Here is a 21081-nt window from a genome sequence, read left to right on the forward strand (position 1 = left end):
CGAAGGCAGTCGCTTAACCAACTGAGCCACCCAGGCGCCCCCTAGCTTTTCTTTTTTAAAAGATTTATTGGGGCACCTGGGTGGCTCAGATGGTTAAGCGTCTGCCTTCGGCTCAGGTCATGATCCCGGGGTTCTGGGATCGAGTCCCGCATCGGGCTCCCTGCTAGGCGGGGAGCCTGCTTCTCCCTCTGCCTCTGCCTCTCTCTCTCTCTCTGACTTTCATGAATGAGTGAATAAAACATTTTTAAAAAAAAGATTTATTCATTTTATTTTAGAGAGAGAGCATGAGCTGGAGGGGTGGAGGGAGGGGGAGAGAGAATCTGAGGCAGATTCCCTCCCTGCTGAGCATGGAGCCCAACACAGGGCTCGATCCCACGACACTGAGCTCATCACCTGAGTCGAAACCAAGAGTGGGAGGCTCAGCCAACTGAGCCACCCAGGGGCCTCACCCCCGCTTCTAGCTTTTCTATGGAGAACAGCATTGACGAGACAAGAGTGGGAACAAGATGACCTGGGGAAGCCATTGAAACTGTCCAGGACAGATGGTGGCACTCTGGGCCCTGGTGGGGACGGGCAGGGCAGAGGCGGTGCGGCCATAACTGGAAAGTCAAGCCAACAATATTGTGCATGGGTGGGATGTTGGGTGAGCAAGAATTAGAGGGGTCAAAGCTCGTTGCTAGATTTTCTGCCTACACCCCGGACACCCCAGGAGAGATGGAGGTGGCTGAGGAGGAAGGAGAATGCGAATTCCATTTTAGACATGTGAAGTTTGAGATGCTGATTAGACATCCAAGTGTATAAACAACTTCTGTTTTCTCTCAAAAGAGGATTTAAACACGTGCCCAGCATTTCTTAAGTGCACAAGCCCTATACTTTGCATAATGCAGATGGGTCATCTCTGGAACATTCAGACGTTCAAAACAGGTCCTCTAAATACGCTCAGCCATCATGTTAGTCAAAGGAGAGGAGGACGTGGGGGTCAGGCCTGGCTGCGTGGTGGGCGGGGTGCTGCCTGGGAAGACAGAACTCAGCTGGCTCATCAGGCCAAGCACTCCTGCGGCTTGTGAGTGCACTTCTCCGAATACTGTAGGCCTTTCATGGCAGGTTTTTTAGCACAACCCAGTTTCCTCCCATGAGGAGGGAGCTGGAGGGGTGTAAGTGTTCCCTGGAGGGTCTCCATTATCCCCGGCAAAAAAGCAAGTGAGGTTTTGTGCTCCCCACAGCAAATGATCTGTGCCACCCCTTTTGGAAAGAACCGCTTTATCTAGGGAGAGTACAGTGGTTAAGAGAGAGAGAGATCAGGAGAGCCAAGCACTATTTGCATGTTGGCTAGATTGAAAGTCCTCAGCAGCTGCTCGGTAAATGGTGTTTGAGGCATTAAAGCTGCTGTGTGTGTTTTTACTATTGAACTAGGCTCAGCGTGTAGAGATTCCGCATATGGAGTCCAATGAGCCAAAGCAATGCACTAAGAGAGCAGAAGATGCAGGAGAGAGAGAGCATGAGTGTCCCTGCCGAGGTCAGGGGCTGGGATCCAGTGCCCTGGGAAGGGCTAGTGGTGACTCACCAGTGGGGCAAGGAGTATTCGCAATGGTGCGTGGCACGTTTCCAACCAACGATTGCAACTTTCTCTTTGAAGGAGGAAGGGAGCATGAGAATCAAGGGCTTCAGAAAACCAAAGACTTGAAATTGTCACCACAGAAGGTGGTAGAGAGAGAGCTGACTTGGGGACATGCCAGGGTTGCGGGGTAGGTGGGCACCCCCCACGGAGGAAATGTCTGACTGAGATTCCTCTCTGGCTGTGCCCCATGGTGCCCACACATAAGCAAGAGAGGCAGAACGCTGGTCCATTTGGGCCAAGTTTGCCCAGATAAGTATAAAAGGATAAAGGGACAAGTGGACAAGGGAGTTCCAAATGTTGGCAAGGAGACTACAAGATTGGTTGAGGAGCTAGTGAGTGTAGGCTGTTCTAATCATCAAAATGCCCGTTTTGGTTTTTTTTTTTAAGATTTTATTTATTTTTTGACAGAGAGAGACAGAGAGAGGGAACACAAGCAGGAGGAGTGGGAGAGGGAGAAGCAGACTCCCCACTGAGCAGGGAGCCCGATGCGGGGCTCGATCCCAGGACCCTGAGATCATGACCTGAGCAGAAGGCAGACGCTGAACCGACTGAGCCACCAGGCGTCCCGTAATTTTAGCTGGATCAGACAGAAGTGGCACCAGCCTGACCTCCTCTAGCAGCAAGGGATCCTGGGAAATTGTAGCTGTATGCTGGGAAAAGGGGGAGACAGATTTAGCCATCAGCTTCAGTCCCAGCTGTAGCTAGCTGATGAGCTTGACCATGGAATCCAAATGGTACAAGGGGAGACAGGGGAGTGAGGAAGCCCCATGGGAGTTAGAAGAAAAAGAATCTCTTTCCACTAGAGAAAAGTATTCGAAGGTTCGAAGACCAACCTCAATGCTGCCCAGGCCTGCTGGGACACAGGATTTTCCAGTTTGGTGCAGGGAAGTTCAAAGATACTGAGAAGCCACGAAGCAGGCTTTGGCAGATGCAAATAGAGGTAAAGTCATTGGCGCCATGGCTGCAGCCACAAACCGAGGTCTACCCCCCACATCTACGATGCAGAACAACCATGTGTACATTAACACAGTTGTCCTTAGTCCCAGGCACAGACCGTACCACCAAATTAAAAGCTCACAGCATTGGGGCGCCGGGGTGGCTCAGTCAGTTAGGCGTCCAACTCTTGATCTCAGGGTCGTGAATTCGAGCTCCGCGTTGGGCTCCATGCTGGGCGTGGAGCCTACTTAAAAAAAAAAAAAGGTCACAGCATTGAGAAAACATGGCACTTGAGTTTTAGAGCATAAATGAATTCACATTTAAGAATTCTTCAGATTTTAGTATACTTTTATGACTTACTTTATGTCAATAGACATTGATTGGCAAAATGTAAGGCTACACCCTGCATCCAGTGCGGTTACTAAAAAATGACTCTTAGAAATGACTCCCTCTCATTCTTCCTGTTTCCCTGGGAAGCACACTGTGCATGAGTGTGACAGACGGAGAGGCTGAGGCTCGGAGCAGTTGGGACTCAGACCCAGTGCCCCAGGGGGTGTCAGGGCTCCACTGAGCTGTGCCTGAGGTCAGGCAGAGAGAAATGTGCCCGCAGGCTGGGGTGGGGTGCCCCCCATGAGAAGAAGCTATACTCCCCTCTGTCAGGCCAGGCAGCAGGGCCTAAGCCAGTAGAAGTGGACCTGTCACAAACGTCACCAAGCCCAGACAACGCCGTGAAGACGACGGCCCACGAATATCACTATGCCAGGGACATATATTACCCTATTATAAAAAAAATTGTTTTTGGGCGCCTGGGTGGCTCAGTTGGTTAAGCGACTGCCTTCGGCTCAGGTCATGATCCTGGAGTCCCGGGATCGAGTCCCGCATCGGGCTCCCTGCTCAGCAGGGAGTCTGCTTCTCCCTCTGACCCTCCCCCCTCTCATGTGCTCTCTCTCATTCTTTCTCTCTCAAATAAATAAATAAAATCTTTAAAAAAAAAATTGTTTTTATTTTGGGAAAAATCCTCACCAATCTGATTTTCAAAAAGCATGCACAATAAGACAGCAGCAAAACCAAAACCATGACTTGGTTGTCTTTTCGACCCTTCTGACTCTTCTAGAGGCTCCATATTCCCATAATAACCCAAAGTAGAGTAGCTTTGTGAGCATTTTATCAGGCATCGATATTAGGTAAATAGCGTTCTGGTCTCTTAAGTAGATTTGGGTGTGGAAAAAGCATCTGTGTTTTAAAGGTTAAGGAGTGTGTTACTGCTCACATTTGTATTCAAATGGACAAGAATGGGCAATACTTTTTACACTAGTTTAATAATGGCGCTGAGAGTAACCATTAATAGTGAAAAGGAGACTGCGAGCCATTAATGGTTTTATGACCTCTGTGTATTACAGCCATGGTTACTTGTAAATTTGTGTATATGTGCATAGCTTATTAAATATTCTACCAAATTGTAATATTCCACCTAATATTATGTGGCCCTTGTTGTGTATACTCAGGTTTTAAAGTAAAATCTCAGAGACAAATTAGGTCAGCTAAATTAAAACACAGCGAGGGTGTCTGAATTCTATCATATAGTTTCTTCTTCTCAAAGGATATAATTCTCTGTGTTCTTCTGAATGGAATTTTAATTTCCTTTCTCAATTAAAACACTAAAGAACATTCTTGGCCTTGTTTGCAATTTATGTTAAAAAAAAGAATTCTTACAAATCAGCAAAAAAAAAAAAAAAAAAAGAGAAAGGAAAGGAAAGAATGCCACAGTTCAACACTCTTAGTTCACCTAAATATCATTAATGTTTCAGAATAGTTTTAATAAATGCATTCTAATGGCAAAGGACAGAAATAAACAAACATTAAAAACTTATACACCAAGCGCCTGGGTGGCTCAGCTGGATAAGCCTCCAACTCTTGATTTCGGCTTAGGTCATGATCTCAGGGTCATGAGACTGAGCCTCCATGACCAACTTGCACTGGGCATGGAGCCTACTTAAGATTCTTTCCCTCAAAAATGAAGGGGGGGGAATCAGAGGGGGAGACGAACCATGAGAGACTATGGACTCTGAGAAACAAACTGAGGGTTTAGAGGGGAGGGGGGTGGGGGAATGAGTTAGCCCAGTGATGGGTATTAAACAGAGCATGTACAGAATGGAGCTCTGGGTATTATATGCAAACAATGAATCATGGATCACTACATCAAAAACTAATGATGTAATGTATGGTGATTAACATAACATAAAAAAAAACTGATTCTTTCCCTCTCCCTCTGCACCCTTCCCCTCAAAAAAACACACAAACTTTTACATGCAAGCATGTACTTGTACTATTTGTCAGCAAGAAATCTAAAGAAATACTGATTGAATTTGTTCATTTCTTCAAATTGTAATTTGGTTTTAAATTAGAAATGCACTCCATAGTTCAAAACCCTGGGTATTTACCCCAAAGACACAGATGTAGTGAAAAGAAGGGCCATATGCACCCCAATGTTCATAGCAGCAATGTCTGCAATAGCCAAACTGTGGAAAGAGCCAAGATGCCCTTCAACAGACGAATGGATAAAGAAGATGTGGTCCATATATACAACGGAATATTACTCAGCCATCAGAAAGGATGAATACCCAACATTTACATCAACATGGATGGAGCTGGAGGAGATTATGCTAAGTGAAATAAGTCAAGCAGAGAAAGTCAATTATCATATGGTTTCACTTATTTGAGAAACATAAGGAATAGCATGGAGGGCATTAGGAGAAGGAAGGGAAAACTGAAGGGGGGAAATCGGAGGGGGAGACGAACCATGAGAGACTATGGACTCTGAGAAACAAACTGAGGGTTCTAGAGGGGAGGGGAGGGGAGGGGATGGGTTAGCCTGGTGATGGGTATTAAGGAAGGCACGTATTGAATGGAGCACTGGGTGTTATACGAAAACAATGAATCATGGAACACTACATCAAAAACTAATGATGTATTGTATGGTGACTAACACAATATAATAAAATTAAATTAAATTTTAAAAAAACCCAAAAGGTATTTATCTAAAAGGCATATAATGGAAAGCTCCTTACAGCATTATTTGTAATACCTCGAAGCTGAAACAATCCAAATGTCCAACAATAAGCACATAAATAATGGTAGTGTGATATATTCATGCAGTGGAATATCATACAGCAATAAAAATGAACTGCTTACTCATGCGGCAATGTGGATTTCTGCAAGTGGAATGTGGAGGGAAAGAAGCCAGGCATAAAATTATCTGGATGATTTGGTATGATCCCATTTCTGTAAAGTTCCAAAAAAGGCAAAACTAACCCATGGTGTTAGAAATACGATAGTGATTGGGGCACCTGGGGGGCTCAGTCTGTTGAATGGCTGCCTTTGGCTCAGGTCATGATTCCAGGGTCCTGGGATCGGACACGTCAGGCTCCCTGCTCAGTGGGGAGTCTGCTTCTTCCTCTGCCCCTCCCCCTGCTCGTGTTCTCTCTCTCTTTTTCTCTCTCTCTCAAATAAATAAATAAAATCTTAAAAAAAAATAGACGTATGATAGTGGTTACTTTTGGGGAGGAGGGACAGGACAGTGTTTGGGAAAAAGCATCACTTCTGGGGTGCTAGCTATGCTCTATTTCCTGACCTGGGTGGTGGTTATCCCACTACGTCGTTAAAGGAAGAGGGATTACTCCATGACTGAAAATGTGAGCGCTGCATTTATATATTTCCCTGAATGGTTCCCCAAAGGGAAAAAAAATCACAGATTTCATGTGCTAGAAAAAGAGAGGTTCATCGTGGTTTTTCCAATTAAAGATTGCAGCTTGTACTCTGGATTGGGCTGGAGGCGTCCATATGGATGCACATGGTTGTGTGAAGCCCGTCTCTTTCTGTAGTTGGGAAAGAGTTTTTGGGTGAACCTAATGGAGGTTGTTCAGACTCTTGGTTGGTCATCAGCTTGCTACTGTGCTGCTCAGTCTACTTATGAGCTTATTTATCGGAGTCACTTATCAGCTTGGGCAGGTTAGAACAGCATTCAATTATGGTAAGTGCCAGGCAAGTGCTGCGATGATTGTAAAATTGTTCTTCCACAGGACTTTCTCCTGGCCCTGCCCTAGTCAGGGATGAAAGGTTGAACACAAAAGATAAGAAAATTATCAAGCTTTCAGATCCAGGTTAGATTCAGATCAGTTTTGAGTGCTGTATCAAGTAGACTTTTTTTGTTTATTTATTTTACATTTAATAAAGTGTGGTATATACGCAGGACAATTCTCTCCTGTTAGTATACAGTTCTCTGAGATTTGGCAACACACGTAGTTGTGTAACCAGTGCTACCACCACCCACACAATGAAGATACATGAAGATCCCCTCACCCCCAAAAATCACCCCCACTCCTAATGCCAAGCCATTGCAACCCAAGACTTATTTTATTTCCCTTTAATTTTGCCCATTCGAGCATGTCATATGCCTTTTGAATCTGGCTTCTTGCATATAGCATAAGGCATCTGAGATTCATCCCTGTTGTTGTGTGTATCAATCGTTCATTCCTTTTTTTTTTTTTTTTAAGATTTTTAATTTATTTTTGACAGAGAGAGAGAGTGTACAAGCAGGGGAAGCAGCAGGCAGAGGCAGAGGGAGAAGCAGGCTCCCCACCCAGCAGGGAGCCCAATGCGGGGCTCGATCCCGGGACCCTGAGATCATGACCCGAGCCGAAAGCAGATGCTTAACCGTCTTAGCCACCCAGGCGCCCCAGTAGTTCATTCCTTTTGATAGCTGAGTTGTATTCCAGTGTATTGATGTGCCACAATGTGGTTCTCAATTCACCCTAGTTCTTGGACAATTAGGATATGTCTAGTATTTGGTGATTATGAATAAAGCAGCTTTAATCATTTGCATACAGATTTTTGTAATAAGGTAAGTTTTCATTTCATTTGGGTGATACCTATGAGTAAGATTATTGGGTCATTTAGTAAGTGTTTATAAGAAATGGAGAAACTCTTTCTGCAAATGACTGCACCATTTTTCTTTCTCACCAGCAATATATGAGAGTAATTGTTGCTCTGCATCCTCACTGTTGGTATTGTCCAATTCTTAAAATTTTAGCCATTCTAATAGGTGTGTAGTGGTATCTCATTGTGGTTTTGTTTGATTTTCTCCAGTGACAAATAATGTTCAGCATCTTTCTATTTTTTTTATTGATCCAAGTTTCTATTTGCTATCAGAATTCTTCTACCTTAAAAACTTCCTTTAATATTTCTTATAATGTAGATGTGCTAGTAATGAATTCCCTCAGTTTTTGTTTGTCTGCAAAAGTCTATTTCTTCTTAATTTTTGCAAAATATTTTCATTGGGTATAGCATTCAGAGGTGAGAGTTCTGTTTTCTGCACTTTAAAAATGTTCCATTGTCTCTTGGCCTGTGTAGTTTCTGATGACAATCTACTGTAATTCTTATTTTCCTCTTTATCTTGTGTATTTTTTTTTTTCCTTCTGGCCTCCAAGATTCTCTTTCTCCCTCTCTCACTCTTTTTGAATTTGGCTATTTGAATATGATGTGTTTAGGTGGATGACTTTGAGGTAGGGCAGTATTTATCTTGATTAGTATTCACCAAGCCTCTTGAGTCTATGGTTCATTTCTTCCACTATTTTTGTAAAAAATCTCAGCCACTATCCCTTCAAATATTTTTTCTGTCCCTTTCTCACTCTCTTCTCCTTCTGAGATTCATATTGTACAATATTAGACTGTTTGATATTGTCTCACAGCTTTTGGATTCTCCTCTTTTCATTTTTTTTTTTTTCTTGTTTGTGTTTTGGTTTGGGTAATTTCTATTGACCTCTCTTCCAGTTGACTGATCCTTTCCTCGGCAATGTCAAGTCTTAACAAGTCCATTCAGGCATTTGTCATTTGTTTTGACCAAGTTTGCTCTATTCTGGCATTCTATTTGAGTCTGCCTTAGAGTTTTTATTTCGTTGCTGAAATTCCTCATCTCTTCATGCATATTGTCAACTTTTCCATAAATCTTTAACATATTAATGGTAGTCATTTAAAATTTCCTGTCTGTACTCCCAACCTCCAGTCATATCTAAATCTGCTTCTGTTCATTGCTCTGTCTCCTGAGAAGAGTTTGCTCTTTCTTCCCTTTTTATATGTCTTGTAATTTCTGGTTGAAAGCCAGATGTGGTGTGTTGCTCAGTAAAGGCTGAAGTAAGTGGTATTTTGCACTGAGATGGGCATGGGAACATCTTCTACTAGATTTTAAGGTGGGAAGTTTAGTCAAGATAAGCAGTAGTTGAGCTGGGTTTGGGTTATCTTGTTGTTATGGTTACTTTCAGTGCACCCCTGGCTTCAAAACTGTCTAGTTTTACCTTGTGCATAGATTGGGGCTGTGAGCAGAGTTTTTCTCATGTTCCTGTTATATTCTCGGCTTTACGCTTTTCCTATGAGCCCATGCCTCAAAGAGAGAGGGCACATGGAAGAAGCTAAGAACACCAAGAGGCATGAAGAATTGGGGCCATTACCACACTCTATCATAGGTGCCAAACTCTCAGAAATTGTGTTCATTAGAGTTGCTTTAGAATCTTTTTTGTTTAGGATCATTTGATGTTTGATGAGATAATAAGTATGCAACAGCATTTTAGAACCTGTTTATAAATAATTTGACAACTGTATTGATTAGAAACAAAGCTAGAAACAGCGTAACTAATATTTACAAAGTACTCTTCCTTTTGCCAAACCCAAGCTGTGTGAAGAGATCCTATGGTGCATGTTGTCATAATTTGGATAACCAGTTGGCTTGTTCTTGAATTTTATGGAAGGAACTCTCATTTATCCGGTTTTAACAGGAGGTTTAGCCAGCACACAGATATTGCCTTGTTCTGAAAAGCAATATATATAATTTATATATATTATATAATATATAAAGCAATTCTGTATCTAGTACCTCTTCATCAAGAAAGTCCAGGTTCATTTTCAAGCCTGTAGTGCACAACAATTTTATTTGTAATGATTACCATAATAGAAATTTTGTATACCTTCTTAAAGATATGAATCCCACCATCTCTAATTCCTCCAGATAGATTTGCATTTCATTGGAAGCATCAGGTGGGTGTTAAAGGGTACCTGAAAGATATGGGGGATTGAAAATCTTTGAACCTTATTATTAATGCATTTCTTGATTTCCACAAATTAAGAATTTACCAGTCAGCACAGCTTTTATATAAAGTCTTCTGGTCAAAGTTTATGTTCCACCTTTAGTATACTACCAATGTTAATTGCTTGATATAGTTGAATTCTCCAACTGCACAAATATATTTACATTCCTCTACGTAGTGTTAGCACAAAGGTTGTTTCTTGGTCCAAATTTTAGTTTTCAGTTTTGATTGAGGTTTGATGAGATTTTCCATGACACATATGCTACTGCTTGAGGAAACAATTTTTACATTAGTCATGGAATTTAGTATACATTTACAAAAATTTGGGTAGGAACATCAAGAATAATCAGAAAAAAACTACTCAGTTTTTAGTTCAACATTTGGAAAAGATTGCAGTTCCAGGATGAGTCAAATATTCAGGATGAGTATAACTATAGCAACTGGTACCAATGCCTACAAATGAAGATACGTGTTTAATCCATGTGTTTGAATAAGACACATTAACATCATAAGGTTGGACATCTTGAGCAGAAATATGAAATGCCTGATATCTAATTACATGGGATACACCAGAGGTTGGTGATAGATGAAAAATCCAGCAATTTGTCAGATTTCCTGGAGGATTTCCACTCTTAGCAAGGGAAAAAAGGTCATGCTGAGCCTAAGACCTCCATGGGTACATGCCTTAAAGAGATTAAAAAACATAAAATAATTCATAGTTAGTATATGAAGTATCAGGAAGGTTTAGTCAACAAAAAGGAGTCAGTATCTATAAGAATTAGAGACAGAAGTAGAAGGCAGAAAGAAAAAGAATTTAAAAAGAAAGAAGGAAGGGAATAAAGAAAATTAGGCAATGGGCCTTGTTATGGTAATCTTGGGTAGAAGCTTTCTACTTCAAGTATTCATCAGCTTGGTTCAAATTACTTGGGTAGCAGCTGTCAGTCATCAGGTAGTTTACTTCATCTGGATGTATTTATAAGGCTCATTTTGAGATACCTAATTATATATATTCCCAGTTGTCTTCTACTATCAAATCAATTTCTATGGCCTTCTTTTGTGTAGGAGATAGATACATGGATCCAAGAATAAACTCTTTGTAGTTTCATGACAATATCTGTTAAAATGCCTTCATAGGATCATTTCCAGCATTACACCACAGAAGATTTCCAATTGGTGTCATTTCCAGAATACTTAGTATCTAGGTTGAAGGAGAGAAGAGGTTCTAAAGGGGTGAAAGTTTTTAAAATCCAGCTTGCACCCCTGGAAGATAAGAGTAATATTGAATTTCCTTTTGACAACACTTAGCTAGTTCTGTATGATGCAAAGTCAAATCAGTGATGGGTGCTAAGACTTGCAGGTGCATGGTCTTCTAGTTATTCTCATAAGTTTATAGTCTATGAGTTCCAGAATGGACTGACCTGATGGCCATTAGGAGTAAAATTCTTAGCCAGGGATGTCCAAGAGTTTCAGAGAACATGACCAACTTAAGTTTTTTTTTTCTTAATTTAGAGCTTAGACTTGACTTATTATTTTTAATTTTTATTACTTATATTGTATTGATTTAGTATATCCTATTCATACTTTTACATTGACTTGCATTATAAAATTAAATGTTTATATAAAATAATGTTCAGGGGCGCCTGGGTGGCTCAGTCATTAAGCGCCTGCCTTTGGCTCAGGTCATGATCCCAGGGTCCTGGGATTGAGCCCCGCATTGGGGTCCCTGCTTGGCGGGAAGCCTGCTTCTCCCTCTCCCACTCCCCCTGCTTGTGTTCCCTTTCTCACTGTGTCTCTCTCTGTCAAATAAATAAATAAAATATTTTAAAATATGTTCAGCTCCAATAAATATATAAAAATGCAGTAAATACTTAAATAAACCATCAGATTCCTAGAGGAGAAGACAGGTACAACCTCTTTGACCTTGGCCGTAGCAACTTCTTACTAGACAAGCCTTTGGAGGCTAGGGAAACAAAAGCAAAAATGAACTACTGAGATTTCATCAGGATAAAAAGCTTCTGCACAGTGAAGGATACAGTCAATGAAACCAAAAAACAACTGACAGAATGGGAGAAGATATTTGCAAATGACATATCTGATAAAGGGCTCATACCAAATCTATAAAGAACTTACCAAACTCAACACCCAAAAAACAAATAATCCAGTTAAGAAATGGGCAGAAGACATGAATAGACTTTTTTTCCACAGAAGACATCCAGATGGCCAACAGACACATGAAAAAATGCTCAACATCACTCATTATCAGGGATATACAAATCAAAACCATGATGAGATACCACCTCACACTGATCAGAATGGCTAAGACTATCAACACAGGAAACATCAGATGTTGGCGAGGATGTGGAGAATGGGGAACCCTCTTACACTGTTGGTGGGAATGCAAGCTGGTGCAGCCACTCTGGAAAACAGTATGGAGGTTCCTCAAAAAGTTAAAAATAGAGCTACCCTATGACCCAGCAATTGCACTACTGGGCATTTACCCAAAGGATTCAAAAATACTGATTTGAAGGGGCACATGCACTCTGATGTTTATAGCAGCATTATCAACAGTAGCCAAATTATGGAAAGAGCCCAAATGGCTATCCACTGATGAATGGATAAATAAGATGTGGTACACACACACATACACACACACAGAGAGGAATATTACTCAGCCATCAAAAAGAATGAAATTTTGCCATGATGTGGATGGAGCTGGAATGTATTATGCTAAGCAAATTAAGTCAGAGAAAGACAAATACCATATGATTTCATTCATATGTAGAATTTAAGAAACAAAACAGATGAACATAGGGAATAGCAAAAAAAAAAAAGAGAGAGAGAGAGAAAGAGAGACAGAAGCAAACCATAAGAAACTCTTAATAGAGAACAAACTGAGGATTGATGGGGGGAGGTGAGCAGGGGATAGGCTTGACGGGCAATGGGTATTAAGGAGGGCACTTGTGATGAGCACTGAGTATTGTATGTAAGTGATGAATCACTGAATTCTACTCCTGAAACCAATATTATACTATATGTTAACTAGAATTTAAATAAAATTTTGAAAAAGCATTTTAAAAATGATAAATAATAAAAATCAACATGAATCCAATGACGTTTAAATATCACACTATTCACCATCAAAGAGTTCAATGCAAAATAGATGTTGCTGATATTTTATATTCAGTTTGTCTTTATCTTTTATTCTCGGGAAATATTTTCTTTTAAGACCAATGTTTTACCTGTTCCTTGTAAAGACATTTAATTATTGTTACTGCATATTTATTTACATTATCATTTATGACTGATCGTAAGTAATTAGCTATTATCCTTCTGAAATTTTAGGTTAGGAATCATTATTATATTTTTTAATGCAAAATACTCTTAATTTTAAAAATGTCATTATTTCTTATAATGAGTTTTTTTTAAAGATTTATGTATTTATTCGAGAGTGTGTGAGTGGAGAGGGGGCAGAGGGAGAGGGAGAGGAGAAGCAGACACCCCACTGGGTGTGGGACTCATGAGGGACTCAATTCCACAACCCCGAGATCACCACCCAAGCCAAAACCAACAGTTGGATGCTCAACTGACTGTTCCACCCAGGCATTCTTCTTAGACTGTTTTTAAGTAGTTTGCCCTACTGAGTGTTTAGTGGTTTAAAAAAAAAAAACAACTTCTATTTCCTAAGTTGATGAGATCTATGTAGCTTATTATTGTACCAGATAGTAAAACCTCAAAGGTTAATCCTCATTATCTTTGAGAATTTTTTATAGGGGTCAATTGTACCACACTTATATTTGTAGATTATTTTGCCCAGCTGCTCAGTCAGAAGTAATGCCACTCAAAGAAACCAGACTCTAAATTCACGTCTGTACCTAACTGCTACTGATACTTTTTTTTAACCTGCATAACAATTGATCTTCCAAGGTATATGGAAAAGGAATACAATACTTAACTTTAGCAGGATTGCTAAAGTATTGATAACCAACCAGTGCCTTGTAAATACTTATATTTTGGCAATGGCCCATAGGGCTAACTTCTAGAGAATTTAGTCTGATACAATGAAAAAACTCAAAACAAGCAGACTATATAATTTTGAGAGAAAATATATAAATTAAGATAATACCTGTTTATATCATTTGTAAAATGTCTGTTTATTAAAATTGCTACAGGCTATAAGGTACATACTTTTATTTATTTTATTTTTTATTATGTTCAATTGGTACATACCTTTTAGAAAACACAATTGGTCACACGTTCTTTTCATATTCATGAAATATTTCATGAATATTTCTTTTCATATTCACACATATTCATATAAAAATGGAAATGAACATTTGTAGCAAATGTCACCCATGTAGGTATGACTGTCAAATCAAGAGTCAAACAAAAGTGTGCCCTTGATTCTAATCTTTATTATAACTTAATACTGTATAAATTATATCATGAGTTGTAATCCCCCTTCCACTACCAGAACATGCCCTGTAACATACGGTGATTCTAACTCATGACCCTGAAATCAACCAGGCATGACCATATATGGTGCACAACCCAAGTGTCATATATGGTGATTCTAAAACCTATTAATGTCCTGTGCACATTAATAGGTACTCCAAACTTACCAAGAGAGGTGTTATTCTTCAAATGTTCAAGTCTTTCATCCTATCTGTGTGAACAAATCCTGGTGCAACTACATTCACTGTAATTTTCTTTCTTGTTACTCCTTTAGCAGGAGTATGTATGCAGACTGGAGCTGTCTGCGTACATACTCCTTTACTTACTAAAGATCTTCCTTTACTGGAGCTGTACACAGACTGGCCAGAATTGCCTACAGTAATAATAGACCCTTTTTGATGTTGAATCATAGTCTTCCTGGCAGCTTTCCAAGTCAGCACGGAACCCAAGAGATTAGAATGTGCTGAAATATCATACCTTCAGCTTTTGTTCTTACTAAAAGGCTATCCCTGTTAATTCCAGCTGCATTTACCAAGAGATAAACTCCACCTAAATTTTTCTCCATGTCTTCAAATATATTTTGAGCCTTATGTTCTTTGGCATCATCATAGCCAAATGCCAAATGATCTCCACCAAGGTTACCAGCGCCAGTGGCTTTGGCCACTTCCAGACTTCTGGGGATGATGGCCAATCAGTAGCCTCTCTGGGCCATTCATTGGGCACTGCCCTGCCAATGCCCTGGGAGCCTCCCCAAAACAGAGCAGACTGCCCATCTTGGACCTCAGAGTCACAAACTCAGGAGAAAGAGGGCTAGAAGTGGCAGTTCTTTTCCATATCCCCTCAGCTTTTAAACCGCCCCAGCTGAAATGAAAAAAAGCCAGACTGCCACAAAGATGTACCACGGTACCCTTCCTGCTCCTGCAGCCCCACCTTAAAGTTTTTGAGAGTTCATTGGTACCTCTACTTTTCCTGGAAACTGTGGTGAGTAGGGGCAATAAGATTTTGATTGAACGAGAACACCTTACCAAGTTCCTTCATGACTGTCCCAGTACCCCCCCAGATGGGAAAAAACATTGTCTAACAACATGTGTAGATATGGCAGTCCTTGCAGTGGCTTTTCTGCTTGAGAAGTCTTCACCATCCAGAGAATTTTCAAGTGATCCCGAGCACGTATTCGTAACCTTGTGCCTTGGGTAATTGGATGAAGCCCATCTTTACGTGTTTGAAACTCCTCTGGGACGTGGCTCAGACCCATATGTATCCCACCTTCACAGTTGCGGGGTATTTTTTTTCTGGGGTGTGAAGGTACAGATTTGGCATAAGCCCTCCACATTTCTAGCGACCAAGGAGAAATTTCCCCCATAAATGCTTATTCATAGTGAAAGCAGTGTTATTACATTTTGGTCCAATTTTACCTCATTTTTGGGGGTGCAACCAAAGGGCCATCTTAGCTGCCTTAGGACCCATTGAAATTGACAGAACAACTTGATTTTAGCAAATGTTTCTTTTTTTTTTTTTCGGAACCTGAGGCTGAATATCCTACGTCTGAAACAGATTTTATGTATAAATATATTCATTTTCTTATATTTGTCTCATCAGAAATAAGTCCTATCAGCAAGGACAATAGTGCCACTTATTTTGTTTAATGATCTACTGGTGCACTCCCTTCACATTCTTTTTTTTTTTAAATTTATTTATTAGAGAGAGAGAGTGAGAGAGAGAGCACAAGAGGGGGTAGGGTTAGAGGGAGAAGCAGGCTCCCCGCCGAGCAGGGAGCCCGATGTGGGACTTGATCCCGGGACTCCAGGATCATGACCTGAGCCGAAGGCAGTCGCTCAACCAACTGAGCCACCCAGGCGCCCCTCCCTTCACCTTCTTTACCACTGCTCTCACTACATGCCTTAACTCTTTGGACACCTGCTCTGGTCAAGACTATTAGTTCCAAAACTTGGGCTGACCCAGCTCTGGGTGGAAGGTTATCCTCTTACCCAGTTTTACATAGTCTCTGCCTACCCTCCATGGTATCGATGTTGATCTTTTAGAAGGAACATTTGTTCCACATTCCCTAGGGAAACATCAACTTGACCTTCCTCTTGGACACTCAGTTTTACAGTTGCTGTTATAGAAGCATGAGGCTCTCCTTCATCAAGTGGTGGAAGGAGCACTGCAGGTTTGAGATTGTATCAGTGACAAATGGTCATACAAGAGACCAGCAATAGCCGTCATGGTTAATCTGCCTACTGAGCAATGCTGGGTGTTGCTAGCTAGTAGTCAGGACTGAACAGCATCCACATGCTGTAGAATTAGTGGTGTGGCAAGGGTGACATCCATGGGAGCATCTACCAGTTTTGCAACCACAGTCATGGCACATAATGGGGAGGAAGACACTAGCCACTGAATCTAGAGAAATACCTAATTAGGAGGTGGTGTTTCCCATGTTGTTGAGCCAAAGCCTCTATCATTGGTACCCTCCTGACACCCTTTTTTTTTTGCTTCAGCACAAGGAAATGTACTGAAAGGACATAAGGTTATGATTATTCATTTTTTTTTCCTGGTAGACCTGGGATTGAGGTCACCTATAATGTATTTATTTTTTTTTAAAGATTTTTTATTTTTTATTAGTGAGAGAGAGAGAGTACAAGCAGGGGGAGCGGCAGACAGAAGGAGAGGGAGGAGCAGGCCCCCCCACCCAGCAGGGAGCCCGATGTGGGCCTCGATCCCAGGACCCCAGGATCATGACCTGAGCCGAAGGCAGACGCTTAATGATTGAGCCACCCAGGCACCCTGAGGTCACCTGTAATTTAGATTTCGAAGTGACAAAGCCAGTTGCAGCTTCTCAAGTAAATTCTGGTTACCTGTTTTTGGTAAGTTCTTGAAGGAGTTGAGTTAGTCTGGAAAAGTTGGGAACCCATTGCCTATAATACCTCTTAAGTTCTGCAAATCCTATCAATTCCCATCTAGTTGTTGGGTTTAGATATTGCTGGATCCATGTAATCCAATTTGGGGGTAGAGTATTCTCTTTGGTGGAGAGGTCACCTCCTAACTAATATACCACCTCTTGGCAAAATTGTAACTTTTCCTTCAGGCTTTACCATATTCAGCTACTTGCTCTTCCAAGAGGTAAATGGAATCCTTGTTTTCCAGGAAAGGTAAATATGAGGTAAGGTCTTCTATACTGAATGAAATCTTAACCTTTTAGGAGTGTTACCTTTTTTAAATTATTACTTAAAGGCTGGAAGGAATATAAAGGGGCCTGTGTAAATCCCCGAGGCATTACTGACCAAAAATATTGTTAGTCATTCCAAATAAAGGAAAACCTATCGGCTGTCTCTATTTACAGAAATGTTAATGACGGTGAGCGAGGCCAGTACTGTGAACTATTTTCTTGTAAGTGGAAGTGGTAAGAGAAGAACATTACGCACTTCTGGAAACCTGGGAATAACTCCATGAATGGCTCTGAAGTCTTGCACAAACCGATATCCCTTTCCACTAGGTCTGTAAGGAGGCTGTGCTTAGACTTGTACGAGGAATTTGTTGTGGCTGTTCTGAGGATCTATGACGGTTTATTCCTTGAATAACTTCTGATTTCAGAGGATATTAAAATGGCATAGACAGTGACCGAGAAGAATCTACCTGTCCCCATCATATTCCTTCCATCAGTAGAGCTTTTGTTCATAAATTATCATGTGCCAGTTGGAGTAAGGGATCTAAAGTTCCAAGAGTCATTGTCTAGGCCAGTTTAAGAAAGTCAAGTGCAGAAATAATATGCTGTGAAATGGTGTTTCTAGTTGTTTTTTATTTTCTAAGAATAATCTTTCCGGTGAGCACTTAATCTGACAGCCACATTTATATAAAAGGCTTCTGCCAGGTAGTTGACAGGCATGGAAGCACAAAGGAGTAATCAGTGGTGTTCTTCTGTTGGTCCTAATGTGGTAGTCAAAGGCTCAGTATGTGTAGAAAAGGAAGTGGGTTGGAATACCTACTGTAACACATCAATTTCTCCGAGTGACTGGTTGTTTTATTACAGTGGGGCTCAGGATAGAAAGGGTAACCCTTGTGTCAACTAGGAATTGGCCTTTTTGTCTCTTTTATGTTTACAGATGTGGTAGGCAGGGTCCTAATAATGCCCTCATGCCCCAGGAGACCTGTCAGTGGTTATTCAGCCAAACATGAATCTAGGTGCTGCCTGGGATTTTGTGGTTGTAATGAAAGTTCCAAGTCAGGTGACATTAGGATTCAGAGATTCTCTCTGCACCTAATCTAATCATGAGTCCTAAAAGCAGAGGACTTTTTCTGGCTGATGAGAGAGGAGGAAGGTAGAAGAGGAAGGTAAAAAGGGAAGTCAGAGAAATTCCAAGAATGAGAAGGAGTCCAGGTGCCATTGTGGGTGGGAAGGAGAGGCCACATGTGAAGGAATGTGACAGCCCCTGGTCCCTGGTCCCTGGCCCCTGGCGCCTGGCTGACAATCAGACAGGAAACCAGGACCTCAGTTTCCCACGACTGCATAGAACTGAATTCTGTCATCTTCCTGAATAAGCTCCCAAAGTGGATTTTTCCCCTGAGCCTTCAGCTAAAAACCCAGCCTGGCCTTCATCTTGGTTTCAGCCTTGTGAGATCCTGAGACGAGAGCCCAGCTGAGCCAACTGCCTTCTGACCTACAGAACTGTGGAATAATAAATCGGTGTTGTTTTAAGCTGCTAAATTTTTAGGCATCAAAAGGAAATTAATAAAATAATTTCTCTTTTTTCTGAAAGAGGAAACAGGGAGCATAGCTCTGCACTTTTATGGCTTTGGAATTAAGTCCCTGAAGCTCTTTTGGCTACAATTAGCACTTTTGCTTTCAAGATGAGACTGGTGTGGAAGCATAAACCTGATATTTTGTCCCACCTCCACTATGACAAGTCACAGTCAAGAAGAACCCCACATAATTCATGCTGAGATAAACCAAAAAAAAGCAGGGTCTCCACATCTTATTCTAGTCCCCCCAAATAAATAAAATATCAAGCATTTCCCAAAAAACTATTGGGGTGTTTATGAATATGACAATCAGTGAGAAACATGTGAGCAAATTACTGATTTCTCACTAGAAACAGACTATAGTATATGTGGCAACCTTGGCAATATTGCAAGAGTTGTGTGTGTGTGTGTGCGTGCATGCGTGTGGTTCTTGTTGTCATTCTTTTAAACACTTGTGCTTTATATTAAACGAGTAAATGCTTCTAAAATCTGACCCCTTGCTCTTGGCCCATACACTTGGCCTTCTCTTTCCCGGATACTTTTGCCTTTGAGTCTTCCTTTGATGCTGGATACATTATTTTTTTTCAAAGTCCCTGCCGTCGGCAGTATTTCTATTTTTTTTTTTTTTCTCACCATTTTAGACTTTATTCTGGGTTAACTGAGAACCAGAATTCTTGCATGTTTTATCATCCCTGGGGTTCAGGTTTGGTATGAACTCCCTAAATTGGAGGGCCCTGGATTTCTTTCCTTTTCCATATTCTTCATCTCTAAGTGTTCTCTGATAACAACCTGCTCTATTTTGCAGGCCCTCTAAGATTGCAGTGCGCCCAATTTCTTCTTCTTCTTTTTTTTTTTTTAAAGATTTTATTTATTTATTTGACAGAGAGAGAGATAGCGAGAGCAGGAACACAAGCAGGGGGAGTGGGAGAGGGAGAAGCAGGCTTCCCGCGGAGGAGGGAGCCCGATGCGGGGCTCGATCCCAGGACCCTGGGATCATGACCTGAGCCGAAGGCAGACGCTTAATGACTGAGCCACCCAGGCGCCCCTCGCGCCCAATTTCTTCTTACCGATTCAGCAACTTAGGGACTCAATGCTATCATGACTTGTTCAGATAGAGCCCTTTGGTGGTTTGCTTCCCTGTCTATATCCAACTCTTTGTAAGTAGCTTTACTGAAATAATTCATATAAGAGACAATCTATCCATTTAAAGTGCATTATTAAAGGTGTGTTAGTATATTCACGGAATTGTGCATTTATCACCACAATCCATTTTAGAACGTTTTCATTGTCTCAAAAAGAAACTGCACCCCTTAGGCATTATCCCTCCTGCAGGCCTCAGCAACCACTAACCTACTTTCTATCTATAAAGATTTGCCTATTCTGGACATTTCATATAAATAAAATCATACAATATGTGGTCCTTTGTGACTGGCTTCTTTTACTTGGCATAATGTTGTCCAGGCTCATCCATGTTGTAGTAGGTATCAGTGCTTCATTCATTCTTCTTGCCAAAAAATATTCCATTGTACAAATTTACCACATTTCATTTGTCCATTCAACAACTGGCAGACATTTAAGTTGTTTCCACTTTTTGGCTATTCTGAATAATGCTGCTATGAATATGAGTGAACAAGTATTTGTGTAGACATATGTTTCTATTTCTCTAGGGTACAGCAGCTATCTAGGGAACTGCCAGACTGTTCTCCAAAGTGGCTGCACTAGTTTACATTCTTACCAGTAGTGTGTTAAGTAATGAAATTGACAGTTGTGAATCTTCCAATTCTGATCTTTTTCAAGAATGTTTTGATTATTTTCGGTCTCTTGAATTTCCTTAAGAATTTTAGAATCAGTTTGTAATTTCTGAAAATAAGTCAGCTGAGCTTTTGCTAGGGATTGCATTGATTCTACAGATCAATCTGGGGATTGCCATGTTAACAATATTAAGTCTTGGGGCACCTGGGTGGCTCAGTTGGTTAAGCGACTGCCTTCAGCTCAGGTCATGATCCTGGAGTCCCAGGATCGAGTCCCGCATCGGGCTCCCTGCTCGTCAGGGAGTCTGCTTCTCCCTCTGACCTTCCTCCTTCTCATGCTCTCTGTCTCTCATTCTCTCTCTCTCAAATAAATAAATAAAATCTTAAAAAAAAAATTAAGTCTTTCAATCCATGAACATGGGAAGTCTTTCCATTTTTCTAGGTAGTCTTT

General features: G+C 41.0%; 1 pseudogene; it reads right to left on the reverse strand.

Annotated features, from left to right (window-relative positions):
• Positions 1–14139: 14139 nt before the first annotated feature.
• Positions 14140–16162, reverse strand: LOC123862043 (3-oxoacyl-[acyl-carrier-protein] reductase-like; annotated as a pseudogene).
• Between the last annotated feature and the right edge of the window lie 4919 nt (positions 16163–21081).

The sequence above is a fragment of the Mirounga angustirostris genome, unplaced genomic scaffold (assembly GCF_029215605.1).
Source record: "Mirounga angustirostris isolate CCGP_5_RB_7025 unplaced genomic scaffold, mMirAng1.0.hap1 SCAF_9, whole genome shotgun sequence".
In the NCBI taxonomy this organism is placed as follows: Eukaryota; Metazoa; Chordata; class Mammalia; order Carnivora; family Phocidae; genus Mirounga; species Mirounga angustirostris.